The following is an 18613-nucleotide window of genomic DNA, read 5'->3' as shown; positions in this document are numbered from 1 at the left end:
AGAGCAGAGAGCACATGAAGACACACCTGCGTACACACACGGGCGAGCGCCCCTTCAAGTGCCACCTCTGCCCGAGCACATTCACTCAGAGGTGCAACCTGATACGCCATGTGCGCACCCACACTGGAGACCGTCCCTTTCCCTGCGTGTACTGCAGTGCAGCCTATTCACAGAAGCACGAGCTCTTGTACCACATGAAATCTCGTCATGCAATGGTCTGGGGCTTGTAGTTCTTCTTTAGACCAACCAATTCACGTATATTCTTTTATGGCATTGATTGACTTCTAAACTGTATTGAAATGTTTCTGGGCCCCTCATCCTTAGAGCATCTTGTGATGTGGTCCTTGTTATGTGTCTTCGAGTTGCTGATGACTCCTGGCGACCCCATGAGTATGCCAAGTCCAAGGAAATCTGCTTAACACAAGCATTTTAAGCTCACTGAGACGCTTCCCTATAGAATGTGTAGCATATAAACCGTATGTTTGCAGGTAATCAAGCATCACAGTTTTTATCTCGCGTTCTTGTACTTAGAACGACAGAAAGCTGAGCTAGTTGGTAAGGATTCATTATGCAAGAAAGGTGAGGCGTGCAGACAGGACACAAGAGAAGTGGTCCACTTCTCTTCTCTTGTGTCCTGTCTGCACGCCTCACCTTTTTTGCATAACGAGTTCTTGTACTATAACCTAGAGGGAAGGGATTTTCTCAAGTTCCTTCATTTTGCTCCACACCTATATCAACATATTGAACGTTTGCCTTACCTTGAATTTCTTTTGGCCTAAAATGTGTTCGTGACTGTGGAAATAAGTAATTTGAAATTACTTACAACATAATAACTTAGCAAAGAATCAAACAAACAATGAAAACTAGGAGACAGTAATACCACATTTTCCGGTGTATAACTCGCAGTTTTTTCTGAAGTTTTTGTTGGTGCGTCTTATAAAACAGTGCAGCTTATAAACGTTTTTTTTCGGGAGAAAACTGCCGTCAAAATTGGATAGGATGCTATGGCCACTCTAAGTGCGCTGGGTTTACCTCTTCTGGCAGTTGCTACGGGTTTTCTCCGTGCTATGGTTCTTCTTGCAATTGAGTTGCGGAGCGCAGTACGAGAAGGACGGAGCAGTAACCCGCGCGGCGGCAGGCCGCGAGTGGACCGAATCCGAAGTCGTCGCATCTGCAAATCGCTTTCAGGATATGGCGTGTGCTGCTGCACAAGCTACACAGTTGCCACCAGAGTATACAAGCCGCCCTCCCATGCCTTCCCGCTTTCCGCCCTTGTGCGTGATTCAGCCCACTGTCGCACGTTTTCACTCACACATACAGAATATACGGCGTGCGGGGATGATGTTATCGCCCTTGGACTTTCTATAGAACATCGCGGTGACCACAACGGCAGAAATGGAGTGTCCGTATCTTGCATTCCTTGCGCGTGACCTGCGTTCACGGAGCGAAATGTTACTGTACATTTTTTAATCGCTTACCGAATGAACAGGTGCACCCTATACACTAGTGCGACTTGTATATACTTTTTTGGAGGAGAACTGCCATTTTAAGGGGGGTGCGACTTATCATCGGAAGATACGGTATATGACAGAATTCTTGTATTTCTGCAAATTTATTAGTACAATGGTGGTACTGTTCACATTTTATGTAGTAGTTGGGCTTCCAAGTTCAATTGCTAATGTTTTAATGACAGCTTGATATCGCTTGTATTGATATAAATATAGCAAGACTACTATGTTACACACTGTTTCAGTACCGACTAATACCCCTGTTACACGGGCACTTTAACGGCCGTTAAGGAAAATGGCAGTTGGCCTTAACGGCCGTTAGGCGGAGTTACACGGCAGCGTGAGCGCCGTTGGAAATCCAACGGCGATTGAAATCAACGGAGCTCGCCGGTCTCCGTTGCGCCGCCGCTTCCGTCCGTTTCGTCGCGCAGTAGACGAGATGGCAGCCCCCAGCAGCAACGTGTCCGCGCTGCAGGTGAGCGCGCCGGCGCAAAAGCGCTTTGCTCGTAGTGCGCAACCAGGAGAAGCAAATCGGGTGGACAATCACGGTCGCAATCATAAGGTGGCCGGCTAACCGCCATTCCGCGGCTGTTCTGGGGTGCGCGTCGCAAAGTCGTACCACGTTCAACACTGCACCTGCTGAATCGCGCAGACGGTCACTCGCGGTACGAAAGAAAAAAGGATATGCACAGTGAAGCTGCGGTTAGTACAAGCGATGAAACGTGAAATGGGACGCTTCACCACGTTGAAACCACAACAAACGCAGCCATTTTGCAACGCCATGGATCGGATTGGATCGGCTAATTGAGCTTCTTCGCTAGTTTTGCAAACAACTTTTGCAAATAGTTAAACACATTGTACAGCATGTAGCGCAGAAAATAATTGGAGAAACAAAATTTTTTTAGAGTTGGCGAGGTAAAAAGTTCAAGAGTCACGTGATCAATCGTCGAAACGTAAGTGAACTGACTGAGCATGGAAAGTGCCGTGTGAGCGCTGCCACCACCGTTCCGTTCCCACTGCCGTTACGGCGTTCAACTGCCGTTTGCGTTAACGGCCGTTGCAAGTGCCCGTGCAACAGGGGTATAAGCCATTGTGCCAGCTGAAATATTGTGCTGTTCAGAGCATGATGTGCATAGCTTAAGCAAAACGTGTTCTAAAGCATAATATATGTCCTGTATCAGACTTGTCATTTTACATAGAACCCAAAACACTGGTTGGCAATTACTCACCATGGCAAATACATGAGCCAGTTGGCACTGGAACTATTGAGAACCCACCAGTGATGCTTAGTGACATGTGTAGATGCCACATGAAGCTGGTATGTGGTATTGAAATGGTGCAGCATGTGTTGCTTCTGGCCTGAATCAACTGCCGAGATGTCCGGATGCGTGGACTGGTGGACAAGGTGTCATGCAGGTTTACTGTTGCCACAATGCCCCGCAGGGATGTCTGTGTTAGAAGACATGTCTGGTGTGTTGCGACACCACGGACCCAAGCACTATGGGGTTTTGGACCATACCGTGTCTAACCTAGCTGGGTCTGGGGAATGGAAGATCTTGGGGGCGCAGCCAATGTTTGGATCCTTAAGTTTCCTTCGCAGAGACGGCACACTTCATTCACCTCTGTTTTGTCTAAATGGTGTTCCTGGTCCCGCCCTAAGGAAATTGGCAGTAGCCTTTTCCTATACCTGTCTTCAACCTTTGTCTTTCTCTTTTCCATCTTTCCTATTTTTTATTCATTTCTCCCAACTTCCAAAGTTCAAGGTGGTGAGGGTTAACAACACGATCATTTGCCACACACTTCTTGATGAAAATTAGCATCTGCAGATTGGAAAAAAGTTTAATGAAGAAATTGCCCATATGCCTTGAAATGCTCTTAACAATTTATATCAACGACGCTGTTGCGTTTTTTGCTGCTTTCATATTCGATTGTGTTAGAGTGCATCCCACAAACGAATGGGGCTCCAAAAGGACGTGCCATGTTGGAATGAAGATTGTAGAAATGCTTGTAGGAAACTCAGTGAGGCTTGGGGCTTGCTTCATCAGTCTCCAATGGCAGAAAACCTTGTAAATTTTAAGCACGCAAAGTTGCAAGGAATATGAACATGACATATCGTTAAGAGAAAGAACTGGCAGAAATACATATTTAGTATAACTTCCTTCACACAGGCCTTGAAATGTGATAACTCAGCTGCCCTATGTATTGCCCTTGATATTGCCTAATTGTAGAGCGCCCGCTTCGGCTGCAGGAGGTTGTAGGTTCGATTCTCACCGTCGCCGGGCGCCCACTGGTTAAAATTGGCACAAGCATACCTCAGTCAGGCATTCGGCTTCCTTCAAGGGTGATGCGCTTGGGAAAGGAGCCTGCACCCTAAATTCCTGTCGAAACGCTTGTGAGTACAAAAACCTCGTGAGCACAGCTTGAAAGACCAAGCTGATGGTCTAGGTGCACATTTTGAGTATGTGTCTAGGGCTGCACACCACACCAAAACCTTTATGCGATATAAAGCTATGTCTTAACGCAAGTTGAAAGACTGTAGATGTGCGCCGAATAAAGTATGTGATTGCCCACTTAGCATGTTAGAGCTTAAAGCATGTTCAACATACTGCAGCAGGTCTGCACTAGGATGAGATAAGGTGATCTATGACATCATTATCCTTATTATTATCCTTTCACTTTATAACAAAATTTGGTCTGAATGCTATCACTTCTCAGCATGGAAGGAAGCTACTATGATTCCTATCCTTAAAGAAGGAAAACTGCACTCGCTAGTTGCATCTGCAAAATGGGTAATGGTTGCTTATTGCACTTCTTATAATTGAACAGTTTACGGGATTCACACCAGTGTGGTTTCAGAGAAGGCACTCTGCAAAATAGGTAATCATCACTTTGTACTTATAATTGAACAGTCTACTGCATCCACACCAGTGTGGTTTCAGAGAAGGCAGTGCAAACTACTGACCACTTTGTGTGCATCGAAGCAAACATACAGGAAGCTTTTGCGCTTGAACAACATTTCTTGGTAGTTTTCCTCTACATGAAAATGACATATGATACCTAGGGTTTCCAACTGTCCCGTATTTAGTGGGGCCAGTACCTACTAAAGGGTAAATGTCCCTATAGTCCTGATTGATTCAGTTGGGATGGCCACATGTCCAGACTTTTGCGTTTTTTTCATACTGGATAGCAATGAACAGACGAGATTTAATTTTTATAATTCTTGACAGCGTGTTTGCACTGTCTTCTCTTGTTTCTTCTGTTGCATTGTTGCAATCAAAAAGGTGGTTTTGTTTTAAACGTGGTTATAGTTTTGTTGTAGGTTCTAACAGTTCACAGTACCTCTATGTGTATAAGCAGTCGCGTTATCTGTGCAGCTATACTGCACCTTCCTTGTTGTAAATTTCGACAGGATAGGACTAAAGAAATTTACTCAACTCGCATATGGACTGGTGGCTCCTGGCACTGACAGGGTCGGTTGTCACCAGCTGCTGCCTTCCCCCCCTTTTTTTAATTATAATAATCTTTATTACACTCATTCTCTTCACAGTTCCATATCCAGCCCGCATAAGCAACAGTGCTTGTGTGCGAGGCTGGGCAGTAAGGCAGGTAGTAACAACACGTGTACACGGATTGTAATAGTGAAAAAACAAGCACATACTATGTCTTGAAGATAGATTAAACAGAAATACATTGACATCGAACACAACTACGGAATTAAGTGCGCAGAACAAATGCGAAAAGGTACATAGTATAAAAGCAGCCCGTCGGATATGCTCCTTCATTGCCTGCATGCTTGCAAAAATGTGAGGGAAAAGCTTTACATATATCGGTAATGCGGTATCACCTACGACCTTAGAAGTGATTTTATTTGTTTAAGTGATCCTGGGATCTCATTCTCATTCGAATTATTAACCGAATGTACACTGTCTCGACTTCGTGCACTCCAGAGTTGACAACCGTAACTATACCACATGGCTTACGGAATATTGAGAGACCTCAGTGAGGTGGAGATTCAAGGAAACATGCTGAATATCATCGAAAGCTATCTGCAAGATTGTATGTTTTGTGTGAAAGTGGACAGATCATCGAAACAATTTGTGCAGGAAACAGGAGTAATCCGAGAAGGTGTGCTTAGCAGCACTCTCTTCATCATAAAAATGAATACACTCTGAGAATTCACGTAGACAAAGTTCAAGTAGAATTTAAATCTTGTAATCACGCCATCCATGAAAAGCAAATAGAACTTGCACTGCACTGGTTGTTCAAATGGATCGACGAAAATTGTCCTGAAATTTAATGTGCAAAAGAAAAGCACTGTGTCTTATTGTCCAGACTTGGGCGCGGAAACAGAGCATTTGGTCCTAGGCATAATTATACTGTACTCAAAACTTATATTTATCCCTCATTTAAATTCTCTGAAAGAAAAGTGTCTAAAAAACATGACAATACTTCGTTTTTGTCACATACAGACTGGGGTAGCGACTTAAAATGCCCTCTGTGCCTGTACAAGAGCCTTGTGGCATCCTGGCTGCAGTATGGTTCAATAGTGTATCAGTCAGATCCTAAGAGTATGTTGAAAATGCTTGACGCTATCCACCACCTAGGAATTCACCTGGCAACAGGTACTTTCAGAAGTAGCCCTAGTTCAAGCCATCGATCGTGTATCAAACGAATGGTCACTTCACATGCAACAGTACTTCTCGAGTTTGAAGTATGTATTTCTTAGCCGCACAGTTGAACTCAACACATCCTTGCTGTCCAGTGATAAATGGTTTCTCTAGCTAAACTCTCTTTGTCAACAGACTGGGAACTACTGTACCATTCTTACTCTGTGTTAGAAACACGACAGTCAACATAAATGTCCCACTTATTTAGAACAAATTAGCGCTCTTGAACCCACCAGTGCCAGCCTGGAAACTGCCACACATCCTTCTCGGAGGGAAATAAACGAGGCACAAATAGAACTGGCTTTTTAGAACTCCAGGAAAAGCACTGCTGCACAGAGTTTTAAACACATGCTTTGAAGTCTGCTGTTGGAGTGTCCAGTGCTGCTGTCAGACCATCTTTCTCATTGTCAGAGCTTTGAATAGACGCACCATTCTTTACCACTGAAGCTCATGCCATATTACCTGCTTTAAAGTACATAGGACAAGCACAACTCAACAAAGAAATAATTTTCACATTTTTTTCTTTAATATTAAAAACCTTAAAGGGGCCCTGAACCACCCATCGAACTTGGTGAAATAACGTAGTCCATGGATAGCAAATGCTGCTGTGAACATGTCAGCCATGATTTGCTGTCTTAAGCGGTGCGTGGAGCCTCGCCAGCAGAGCAGTCACCTTTCTCTCAACCACTCTCTTCTCAATGAAAGCCGGCTTCTCATTCTCTTGGTGGATGCTTTATTTCATAATAAAGCAGATTGCCATACGTGGCTGCTATCCGTAGCGGCGGTCTGATACAAAGTGTAGATAACGTGGCCTCCGTGGGGTGTCGCCACGAGTTCGCTGACTAAGCACACTGCAGCTTGCTGAGGACAACTGCGTTTGGCTTACGGTTAGCGCATCGTATGCACCAAAATTGGAAGTCGTGGCATTTACGTTAACATCCAAAATGAAATTTGAACTGCACGCCATGGTGACATTTAGAAGGCAGAGCCATGTGGGCATGCCCCACTCCTATGTAGCCTTCGCAGCGGAAGGCGTTCAAGAAGGAAAAGGAATGGGAACACAGCAGAGGCCAGGTTTGATTGACAATAACTCTGCTTCTGCTGAATGCATTGAAGTGCTTTTTTGCAGCAAAATATTTCTGAAATAGCCTATTTTCACTTCAGATGCCTTTCCCCACTTCGATGAAAGGTGGTTCAGGACCCCTTCAAGTTCATCTGAAGAACGAAGAATGCTGTTCTGAATGAGCTCTTTGTCTTGTATGCTGCATATGCAAGCAAGTCAAAAAATAATTTTGCCAGGTGCCTTTCCATCAAGGCTTGTACAGGGATGGAGGCAGACGGGCATGCTGCAGTGGCAGCTTTTGAATGTTCCAGGAGGGTTTCCACACAGTCCAAAGGTGGACCTCAAAGCATACCTGCGTAAGACAGCGAGGGAACAGTGGCAGTAAGGCTGGGATAGGTAGCCAACAATAAACTGCTCTCTGTACATGTTTCATTGTGCACAATTCAACTAAGTTATTCATATGCTTCTCGCTCATACTTGTTCACAGGCATATTCTGATGTACATAGCCATGTACAGTCGCGGACAGAATATTACGGACCATGAAATCTAAGAAAAAGCTGAATATCTCCGCAACCTCACAACGCAATCTGGTATTTGCATTTTGGACCTCGACTAGAATATGCTAACAACGTTGTCGTGGGCAGTTTTACTGGTTACTGCTACAGGCTGCTCGGGAATTGAACGTTTTCGGAGATCCCGTGGTCCATTTTATTCTGTCCGCGACTGTACATAGATGTACATCAGAATATGTAGCTGTACATATTCTGATAAAACACTGCCATAGATGTCCTTCTGTAATGTAGAGAAACGGGAAGTATAAGGTGCAAACACTTTTTTCTAGCATATATCACAAAAATATTCTACATTTCACACTATTCCTTAGTAGTGAACCGCTGTTTAACACCGAAGCACTTTTGTAACTATTAAACGACGCAGGCATACATATTATCTAGCCACGAAACTAAGTTATAGCAACTGTTTGATAGAAAAAGCTGTAGCTGCGATAGCTGTTTTTAACAAAACAGCACTGGCATCCAATCCTTTGCCTGCAAGGGATATACGGTGAATGGGATGCTCTATGAAAGTCATTTCAACATGTCACCGAAATAAAATACCAGGTAAACACCTTTTTGTTTTCTTATTACTTATCGCCATGCAAAATGTGTCATCACAGGCATGCCTTTTACATGAATATACATCTTGAGCATTTACACAGCCGATCAATTTTAGATTCTTTACAGCCTTGTGACATATCTACATTTAAAAATTTAATCTCCATTGTCCCATTACCACCTTGGCAAGCTTTTCCGTTTTCATTTTTAGAAAACATTGTCTTGGCACTCTTTGGCGATACCTCACCCTTGCTCTATAAAACTTTACATATCATCATCACTGTTGCCACATAATTTGCATAAATGGATGATGGTACCATGTTTTTGTCAGGCTTACTGCCAAATTCACAAACGTTATGATAGGATTACTTAGCGCACCTATAGAAGTTGCTTTGTGGATTATGCAGTACTGTATGTTCACACAGAGATGAGCAGCCTTTATCATCATTCTAAACCCTTGTTTCTTTTTTTTTCTGAATCATTTAGAGCATGACCTTTGAAGGAAAGAAATTTGAGAAAAGCCTTTCAGCTTTTCTTCGGCACATTCTGTAGAATTTAGCTGATTATGCACAGACTCGCTGCTAGATTGCTCTGCCTGTGTATGACCCTGACCTGTCATTATGATTTTAAAGAGATGGAATAGAAAGAGACGGATCCAGCAGTCATGTGCAATTCGCACTGCCCAAACCAATTTTTGGCATTGCTTCTGTAAACCTTTATTTAGCCATATGGCTGGGTTTCATAGGTTGTTGACTCCGGGCTGCAGTGTCCACGCAATTGCTTCCCCCTCACTTTGACCTAATTATGTGTGGAGAAATTGGCATGCTAGAAGCGCATAGCTTTTATATGCAAGAGAATTTCATAGTAGGCACTTTGTTTTGTTCCTTGTTCACTTTATTTTTTATTCTAGTCTCAGAATTGTGATGTTCCTTCACTCCACTGTTTGACTGTGCTGTCGACAACCTGTCATCTAGTAGGCACAGTATGGGGTTCTGGAATGCAGTTATGAGATGCTGTTTTACAAAGTACACTTGAAGCAGCTGATGTGGCTCTGCAGTAGAGCACTTGGCTGGCATGCAATTGACCCTGGTTGTAATCTTCATGTGGTGTGAAATCTTAGTCTTAAAAGCCTGTGGTTGATTTTGGTTATGACCTACTCTTACGGACATCATTTAAGTCGAGGAAATGATCCATGGCACTGACCACTGTAGAAGCAGTGTTGTGTTATAGTCTATAGAGGTGTTGGCTGTTTGAGGGAGTACATAAGTGCAGAGCATATCTGGGTTTTCCTCTCTTGCAAGAGTACAATTGCCTAGATTTGCAGTAGCTGATAACTTGTGGGTAGTTCTGACTCCTTTCGATGCAATCCAAGCAACTGCACAATTTTATTGCAGAAGCAGTTCAGCATTTCGAAACTGTGTTTACTAGTGTCCAATTATTTTATCAAAAGCCAGGTGCAGTGCGACTTCCGCCATCGCTTCGGACAGTTTCGCATCCAGGAGATCCAGTGACACGTTCTCTGTGACTAAAACATTGGACTCAAGCAAAATGATGTCATTTTTTACCTATCTGTCATGTCACACTATCAAGGCAAATTTTTTACATGTCCCAGGAAAGAACAGAAAAAAATTGTCTGTGCTTTGTCCAGTATTTAAATTTTCTGCTGGTGTTACTATTTTGGCAGGTGTAAAGCGCTGCCGACTGGACTTCACACAGGTGCAACCAACAGTTTTCCAACTTCCAAATCCTCTCCGAGCAATCCAGCGACTTCAGAGACTGCGAATACAGGCCGACCAAACATACACAGCTACATGCACAGCTTTAGTGACAGCAACAACCAGTAGCACATCTGAAGCCACAGCCAGAGTTGCAACAGCTAACAGGGCATACCCTCACCGACAACACGACGTTGCCGCAAGCATTCTTGCCGCAGCTTGCCAACCAGGAGTGACGTGATATCACTGCATGTTCTCGCAGTTTCAATTCGGAATCAAGCCCTGAACACTAATCTATGTTTGATGGGTATTTGTGCAACGTGCCTAGGAAAACTCTTTTTTCTTATGGAGTAGTACGAATGTTTAAGTTAAATGTGTTTTAATACTATTAAGGCATTTTTCTTCAGGGAGCCTGTAGATTTGCTTTGTCATTCTACAGCTTTATTGGGCTATGGCCTGAGATATATACATTCTGTAAATGCGTCATGGGTGTAGCCAGGCGCACAGTATAAACATAGACTGTTAACTGCGCCCTTTATACCTCAATACTGCAGGTGTCATGCAACCATACCTAACCCACTTACGTAATGTCCTGCAAAGTCTTATAGCTGGCGATTTGACATATTTAGCTTTGATTGAATGTACTGTTTATGTTTCTGTGGGCATGGGGTCTATGGCCAGTGCTTTTCATAAGCAAAAATTTTGTAGCTGCCTCTTGGAATAGAAGCAACAAATAGCAGGTACTAGATGTGTGCTTAACTCATTTCAACATTGGCCCTCTGTCTGCTGTCCGATGTGTTTAGATGAACAAGTTGGAATCGGTGGCCAAAATTGTGGTCGCTGCACTGAATACTGATCTCCCCAAAGTAACAGATGTGAAAGAAGCACTGAAACATGCGCACTGCTTGCACTGGTGATAGTGATACCTTGATGTGCATTTTCTTTACTTGCTTATGAAGTTACCGTAAATAATCGATATTTAGGAGTAATATAATTTATGGCAGTAATTATGGAGTAATTGTGGTCTGACATAGTGCCTCTGTTCTGTGCCATTTTAAGCTTACGGTTATGGTCACATGATCGTGCTCTTGTGTTAGCAATGCATAGTTTTCCACTTGTTATGTTGAATTTTATGGTTTTCAGTGATAGCATTAGAATCAGCCCAAAGGTTGCAGCTAGTGCACGTATAGACCTTCAAGACCTTTTCACATTGTATAATATGCCTTAGTCGCGAACTTGTTTCTTTAAACTGAATTTGCTTTCACTTTGCACTTTACTGGTATCCAATTGTTGTCATTACTGTAATACTGCACAGTGTATCTAGAAATACTTTTACTTTCTTCTATTGTTCTGTTGCAAAAGCCAGCATCGCTTCTGTTGTATTTTGGCAAAGATTGTTCATATACATACTGTTCTTGTGTGAGAGTGCCATGAATGTATGGTTCTCATGCTGTTTTCTATCAACCATTATTTGCTTCATTCCAGCTTGTATTGTAAAACTTTGATGCAGTACCAGAAACAGGCATCGGTAGTTGGGTTTGGTTCTCTACATTAGGTGTACGACCTTACAGTATATTTTAGTAGGTTACATCAGGGTGCACTCTGGCAGTCAAACTGCAGTCGGCTATATGCACTGATGGCGCCACATTCAATATTGCCTTCCAGGTTACAACCAATTAAGGAAGTAGGTGGGAGATGTGTGTATTCTCTGGCACATTGACAAAGGAGGACAAAACCTGTGCACTATGCATAAAAGTTGTGCTATGATGTTCCATAATCTGGGGTCATATTCAAGAACATCATCCGGACATTTGATTAAGCTCCTACATCAGCTTTGTAATTTCTTCAGGACATTTAACAGCACAAGAACAATTTCTGTAATATTTCGTATCACACTATGACGTAAAAGTGAAATAATTTTGACTTCATTAAAATACTTTTTAACATGCACATTGATTAGTTGAAGGCAATTTTTCTGACGATCATACTTTAAACAAAAGGTATATGAAAAGGTCTTTATGCCCAGGCAAAAAAAAATTTATTACTGCTGTCACTTATAAAAAAAAGCCAGAACAACTCAAGTCGTAGCACAATTGGCCAAAACAGTGTGATCAAATGATGTTAGTTCGTAAGACAAATAGAAAACAATTGCATATAACTGGCACATCTTTGAAAATAGTCCAATACGTGCAGAATATTTCATTCAAAGAGAGTTAGAAATTTGATCTAGGCTCAATAAAAAATATATTTGTACATTATACACTCATTTTCATATACTTTTACAGAGAAGCCTTAGTTTAGTTGAAATATTAAGAGAAGGGTGCCTGGATCTAGCCGTCAACATTGACTCCTTTTAAATAACCTATACAGGTTATTTGAACATTTGATTTGTTGCTGAGCCATACGAATGCTCCATTCCAGGCCTGGCAAAATATTGCCTGGTGATATGAATTTAACTGCATGATTGTGTGTGCAGTTTATGGATTCAGACAGTTAAACCTCAATATAACGAGTTTCAGTATAATGAGCTCTCAATATAGAAGTATTAAACTTTTTATAACTTCTTGTCCATAGAACACTATGTACTTAAAACCTCAATTAATGAGGTTGTTTATACGCGATTTCAACAAAATTTGTACTGCCACCACTAAGGAATACCGAGGCAATTGAAACTTCTGCAGACACAGTGGTCAAATGATTGAATCTCAAGTGGCTGCTTTGCGAACACACCTCAAATCGTGCGCCACGCAGCGTGACCAAGAGCAATCACCGAAGCGGTGCGATGTCATGTTCTGTATAAAGTCCAAGTGCATTGAGATCCCATTGCACCCCATGCCCAGTATGCTTTGGGTGCGAATGAAAGTGTGCGAGGATGAGTCGAGAAGGATGGTGGTTTCCCAGATGAGCAAGGAGAAAGGGGAGGAGGGCGGAATGAGCTCGGCGGTAAAGTGATCAAGCACACACAAGGGGGGAGGGCAATGGTTGTTTCCCAGTTGAGCAAGGAGAAAGTGGGGGGGGGGGCGAAATGAGCTCCGCGGTAATGTGATCAAGCAAACACAAATGGGGGAGGCGGTGGAATGGTCGTTTCCCAGTTGAGCAAGGAGAAAGGGGGCGAAATGAGCTTGGTGGTAACGTGATCAAATGCACACAAAGGGGGGAAGTCAGGGTGGCACGCATCGCCTTTTGTAAGTGGCAATGCCTGCACATGGTTGTCAGCATTGCTTAGTGTATACACAGCCCACATTCGCCGTTTTAGATGTGATCTGCCGCATGTGCAAAGAGCGGATGTATCGAGATGGCGTGGCATCATATGCACTGTCCTTCTGCACGTTTGGTACGTTTGGAACTGGGGGTTGCGTAATCTTGAGTACCGGGGAAGTATTGAAGGTATGATACCGCTGATATGAAGTTATCGTCAACACTGAATTACGCTGCATATTTCGTCAGTGACTCTCAATCACAACAAAATGATTTCTTTTTCTCATTCAAATTTGCGTTATCCGATTTTCTCACATTTGTGGAAATTTTGTGGCTATTCCATCTAAAAAATAATTAGTGGCTGTACTTATCTGCACAAAAAGTCGACTTTCCGTGTAACGAAATTTCGATATAACAAAGCATATTGCCGATTTTACTCAATTTGCTATATCGAGGTTTATCTGCATCCCGAGAGCCAACAAGCTAAATATATTTGATAAGCGACTGGAGAACTTGGCAACCTATTCATCGGAAGCGACAAACCTGAGTTTGCTTATATTGAAAAGGACTGCTCAGTCTGGTCTAAAGCATATTTTGTGCCTCACGTGATGTTATACATGGTATTTCCAAATCTGCTGATCTGCATGTATAGAGTATCTGTGGCATTTCTGGATCTGCAAATCATCAGACTTGCATGTCTTACGTGTGTCTTGTTTTCATATTCACTTTATCCACCCCGACTGAAAACGATGCTGAATATTTTGGTTATGCTCAACACGAAATGCGTACTGGGCTATAAGTCAGCTTCATTATTATAGCAAATTACTTTCTCTCAAATAACTTCCAATGGCAAACGATATGTGAGAGGAACATGAAGGTATATTCTTTCATCCGTATGCCTTTCCATCACACCATACCGTGTCTATCTGAAAACTAAAAAATATATAAAAATAGTCATTTTGAAATAAAGGGTTAGTTCCTTCAGCGACACACCGTCAGCGGCGGTTACTATATGTGATGACAGGTGATGCGTGGTAATTATTCTAATTGACAAAACTTCAATAAATACCTTTTAATTTGCACGAGTTTAATTTCCTTGGTTCCAAAAATGGCTATTTTTAAATATTACCTAATGTCTTCGTAGAAATACCTGTTATGTACAGCTTATATGCTGCACTGCTTAACATGTGTGGGCGTGTGTATTTTCAGGTCTCATTGTGAAGCCACTCGAGATGCCTTGCACAAGAATGACCATTTTCAAGAGTTGGACTCTGGTTTGAAGTGGTTTTAGCCACAATCCTGCAGCTAGTTATTAGAGCCCAGCCTATTCTCTCTAGAAAAAACATTGCAGTTAGCAAAATACTGGCAGCAAGAGGGTATTTGTACTCATTTTCTACCAAAGTTGCTGTAGTTGTCATCTGAGAATCGGAGCATGTTGTGCTGAAAAAAATACGTTGACATCTTTTGGTCCATATGTTTTACATAGACATGAAACAACTAGTGCTGTTTGTCTTTGCCATGGGACTTCACGGCAACAGAAGTCACCATGCTTAGATATCTGTGAAACAAAAACGAATATTGATTTGCTTCCAATGTGAAGCAGGCTAATAACATTCCTGGTGTGCTGAGTGCCATTTATTTTGTGTTACTAGGTGCATCTGTATGCAGTCTATAGGTAACTTTTTCGTTCTTGTCTGCATCATAAACATGGCGTGATGATTTGCATAACTCGATTTCAGAATTTTTTTAAACAGTAGCGAGATATTTCACCATGCCTGAGCACTTTATGAAGAAAACTGCAACACAGAAACTTCTATTGTGTGATTGTGACCTCACTGCACGTTTTAATAAAAAAAAGAGAAACTTCAAGGAAGTTATTACAGAAAGCCAGTGATTATGATAACCCCTAATGTGAAATTTGAGTGCAGCTGCATGTATATGTGTTTTAATTTCGCGATGTATTAGCTGCTGCGGATGATCTGTCTCATGTGGCATGTTGCAAACGGAGTGAAGTGTGGCATGGTTGCCTCACTAATTGGCAGATCGCGAGAGGCGCATGGGTGACGCGCATGGGTGCGATTCACAGCAGCCACCGCAGACAGACCTCCGCTCATGCAGCACTTTGTTTCCATATATGGTATCAGTAGCGTCATCGGAGAACAGATGTCGTACGCTACTGCATGGCGCCATATCAGAGCCTTGGCGGAAGGCCTGACTTGCGCAGCGCTATACACTTTTGTTCTCACACTGTCGCCATACGCCATACCATACCCATACATCTTGTTCACCCTCTGGGCTGCAAGGTTGAGTCCCTTGGATCCTTAATAGTGTGTCTGCCAGAAGCAGCTGCCTCCCAGGAACATGCTTTGTCGTGATTTCAAAGGGCATTAGTGTAAAAGTATTCTGTGAAATGGCAAGCAAAGGCCGGTGGTCCGTTTTGACAATCACAAGGAACCCGACAACAAACTCCCTAAAGCGCTCACATGCCAGGACCACCTTTTAGATTTATGCATATCTTGTTTCAGCACTTCAGCATAAGCCACTGGGCACCAATCTCGACCGTGAAGCTGAAACAGTGCAGCATCTACAGTAGAGTTTGACACAACAGCTGACAGTTTTGTTTGCTTCGATAGGTAAAAAATTGCAAGCATGGGAGCAGCTTCTTCCATTCCTTGTCATGATTAGCCTCCCACACAATCACACTGTTGTTCGTCATCAAGGACCTTAGGGCATCGTTATTCTTGAGAGATGTGGTATGAATTTGCCATAGTAGTTAGCGACACCTAATAACTTTTGGACTTCTTGCTTACATGATGGCCATGGCATGCTAGCAATGCATTTGATTAGACCGGCATCGGGCTTTATCCCATCTTTGCTAATTGAGTCCCCCCGAGATTCTTGTGGTGAAAATGCATTTCTCTTTGTTTAGTGTCAGCCCCACTTTTCTCGCTTCAGTCAGCGCTGTGCATAGGTGCTCGGCGTGCTGTTTCTTCGACGAGTTCCCGACTAGAATGTCATCCACATAGACGCGCATGCCTGGCAGGCCTTTGAAAAGCTCATTCATCGCCTTCTGAAAGACTTTGGGTGCTCACCTAATTCCGAATGGAATCCGCAAGAACCACTACCTTCCGAATGGTGTTCTGAAGGTGTACATCTTGGATGTTTCCTCGTCTAGTGAGATCTGGCAAAATACGCAATTTGCATCGAGCTTGCTGAACACTGCCTCTGTTTTTTTTATGGCACGGCAGCTCGTAGTGCTCCCGCTTGAGGCTTCGGTTAATGTACTGCGGGTGAAAACACAGCTGCAGATGACTATCTTTTTGTCTAACACTTACAAGAGGGATCGCCCTGTTTGAAGCCTCTTAGATTCTCCTTCCGAATCCGTCGATGTCCATTCAGGCCAGCTTTTTCTGATGTGGGTGCCGAAGTTCATGCGGCACTTTTCTTGGTTGCATAATGGTGGGCTAGGTGTCATCCTTCATTGCCAGACTGTACGGTCTCTAGATGCAACCTAGTACCTTGAACGGTTCTGGAAACTTTGCCACAAAGTCGGGGTCACCGGTTGAAGCCACGCCGTGTACCTGTGCAGTCAACCTGAAGCACTCGGACGACTCCAACCTGAGCAAGGCTTGTTTACCTTTCTTCATGACGAAGATTTGCACGTCTTCTTGTGTGTCTCCTATTCGTATTGGCAAGGTGATAGTGCTGACATCGAGTATCTTACTCATTTCTTAACTTGTGAGTACTGTGCTTGACAGCTATAAGCTGCTCTGGATGTGCATCTTGCGAAGGTCATTCGCCTGTGCCCCGGTGTCGACTTTCATTTTTGTTGTGTGCTCGGCATCACAGTCCAGCCCTGCCCTCTTGAAATGTTGCCGATTTGCAGTGCCAGGGTTTGGAAATTCTCATCTGAAGTGTGCGAGATCTGGTCCAATTCCTTTGCCATTGTAGCGACACCTACCTCATGCATGTCCCTCCTGCTCCTGCAGCAAGATTCAAAGTGATTCGTTTTATTGCAGAGTGTGCATGTTTTCCCCCAAGCTGGGCACTGTCTCGATTCACGACTCTTGCCAGAGTAGCCGCAGCTTCGACGGTGCCCGCTAGCATGAGATTGTCCAGCAGTGTTTGTAATTTTTTCAACTCTCTGCATTTTCACTTCCCTTTCTAGGCAGTGGTTCTGAGCGGCTGCCAATTCCACTGCTTTGCAGAACTTGACTGCCGATTCCGGAGTCAGGTCCTCCTCATGCAGCAGACAGCACATAATTTCTTGTCTGCAAATCCCCACACTATCTGATCTCTGACCATGGAGTCCCTTAGCCAAAATTACACAATTGCTTTCAGTTGTATGTCACGCAAAAACTGTTCGAATGGTACATCACCTTGTTGTTGCCTAGAGCGCAGTACATACCGTTCGAAGACCTCGTTGTACCGTGGCATGCAGTACTCTTCTAAAGCCTTAACGAAAGCATTACTGTCCTTTCATTGCTCTGCCGATTGTGGGAAGGTGTTAAAACGTCAGTTGACTCTTGCCTCTTGAAGAATGGCAGCCTTCTGTGCTTACTTTTGTTCTTTGTTTGGCGTGGCAACATTGAAGTAGGGTTTGATAGGCTGGTGGAACTTGTTCTATTTCTCCACTGCTCTATCTGACAATACAAGCCACTCAGGTGGTGGCAGGTGGTCACCCTTGAGTGTTTGGTCCGAAAGGCTACAGTTCTGACACCATATTTCGTCTAGCATTGTGTGCGCACCAAGGTAATGCAACCGTACACAGCACGGACAAAGGCTCTTTATTAACTGCCTCCTGGCCACGTGTCGCCCATCCCCAGGGTTGCCAGGAGGGTCTGACAATTTCTTCATTAACAGTATTCACAAACTCGCTAAAAGATTGCTTGTTAAATGCTGTACAGTCTCATGCTTCCGTGATCTGTGGTATTATTGTATTGGTGCATTGTTACTTTTATTCATTTGTCTGTTAATTTGTTCATGTTCTTTGCATTGTAGCTTTTCCTTCTTGTTTTTGCTGCACTGTCACTCATGTTGTGTAACTTTATTGAGAGTCCTGGTACAGTCATGAACTATACTATATATACGAATTTCGCCTTCTTGAAACATAATAGACATAGAGTGCAGAGCCATAAGCAGATTGATTGGCAGTGTTTTTACACCCTGCACATTAGTTTGTAGGCATGTGATCCTTTGCCACATTCGTGGATCTTTCTTCCCGGCAGCGCTGGTTTCTAGTTTTGAGCCGTTCGGTGCTGCTTGCAACTGCAAATGCTAGTTCCGACTATATGCTGGTGCCGTCTGGTTGACGAGGAGCTGGTTTGCAATAGAGTTACTTCCTGCTCT

Source organism: Dermacentor albipictus, chromosome 6 (assembly GCF_038994185.2).
Source record: "Dermacentor albipictus isolate Rhodes 1998 colony chromosome 6, USDA_Dalb.pri_finalv2, whole genome shotgun sequence".
Taxonomy (NCBI): domain Eukaryota; kingdom Metazoa; phylum Arthropoda; class Arachnida; order Ixodida; family Ixodidae; genus Dermacentor; species Dermacentor albipictus.
Note: the sequence above shows the minus strand (reverse complement) of the source record.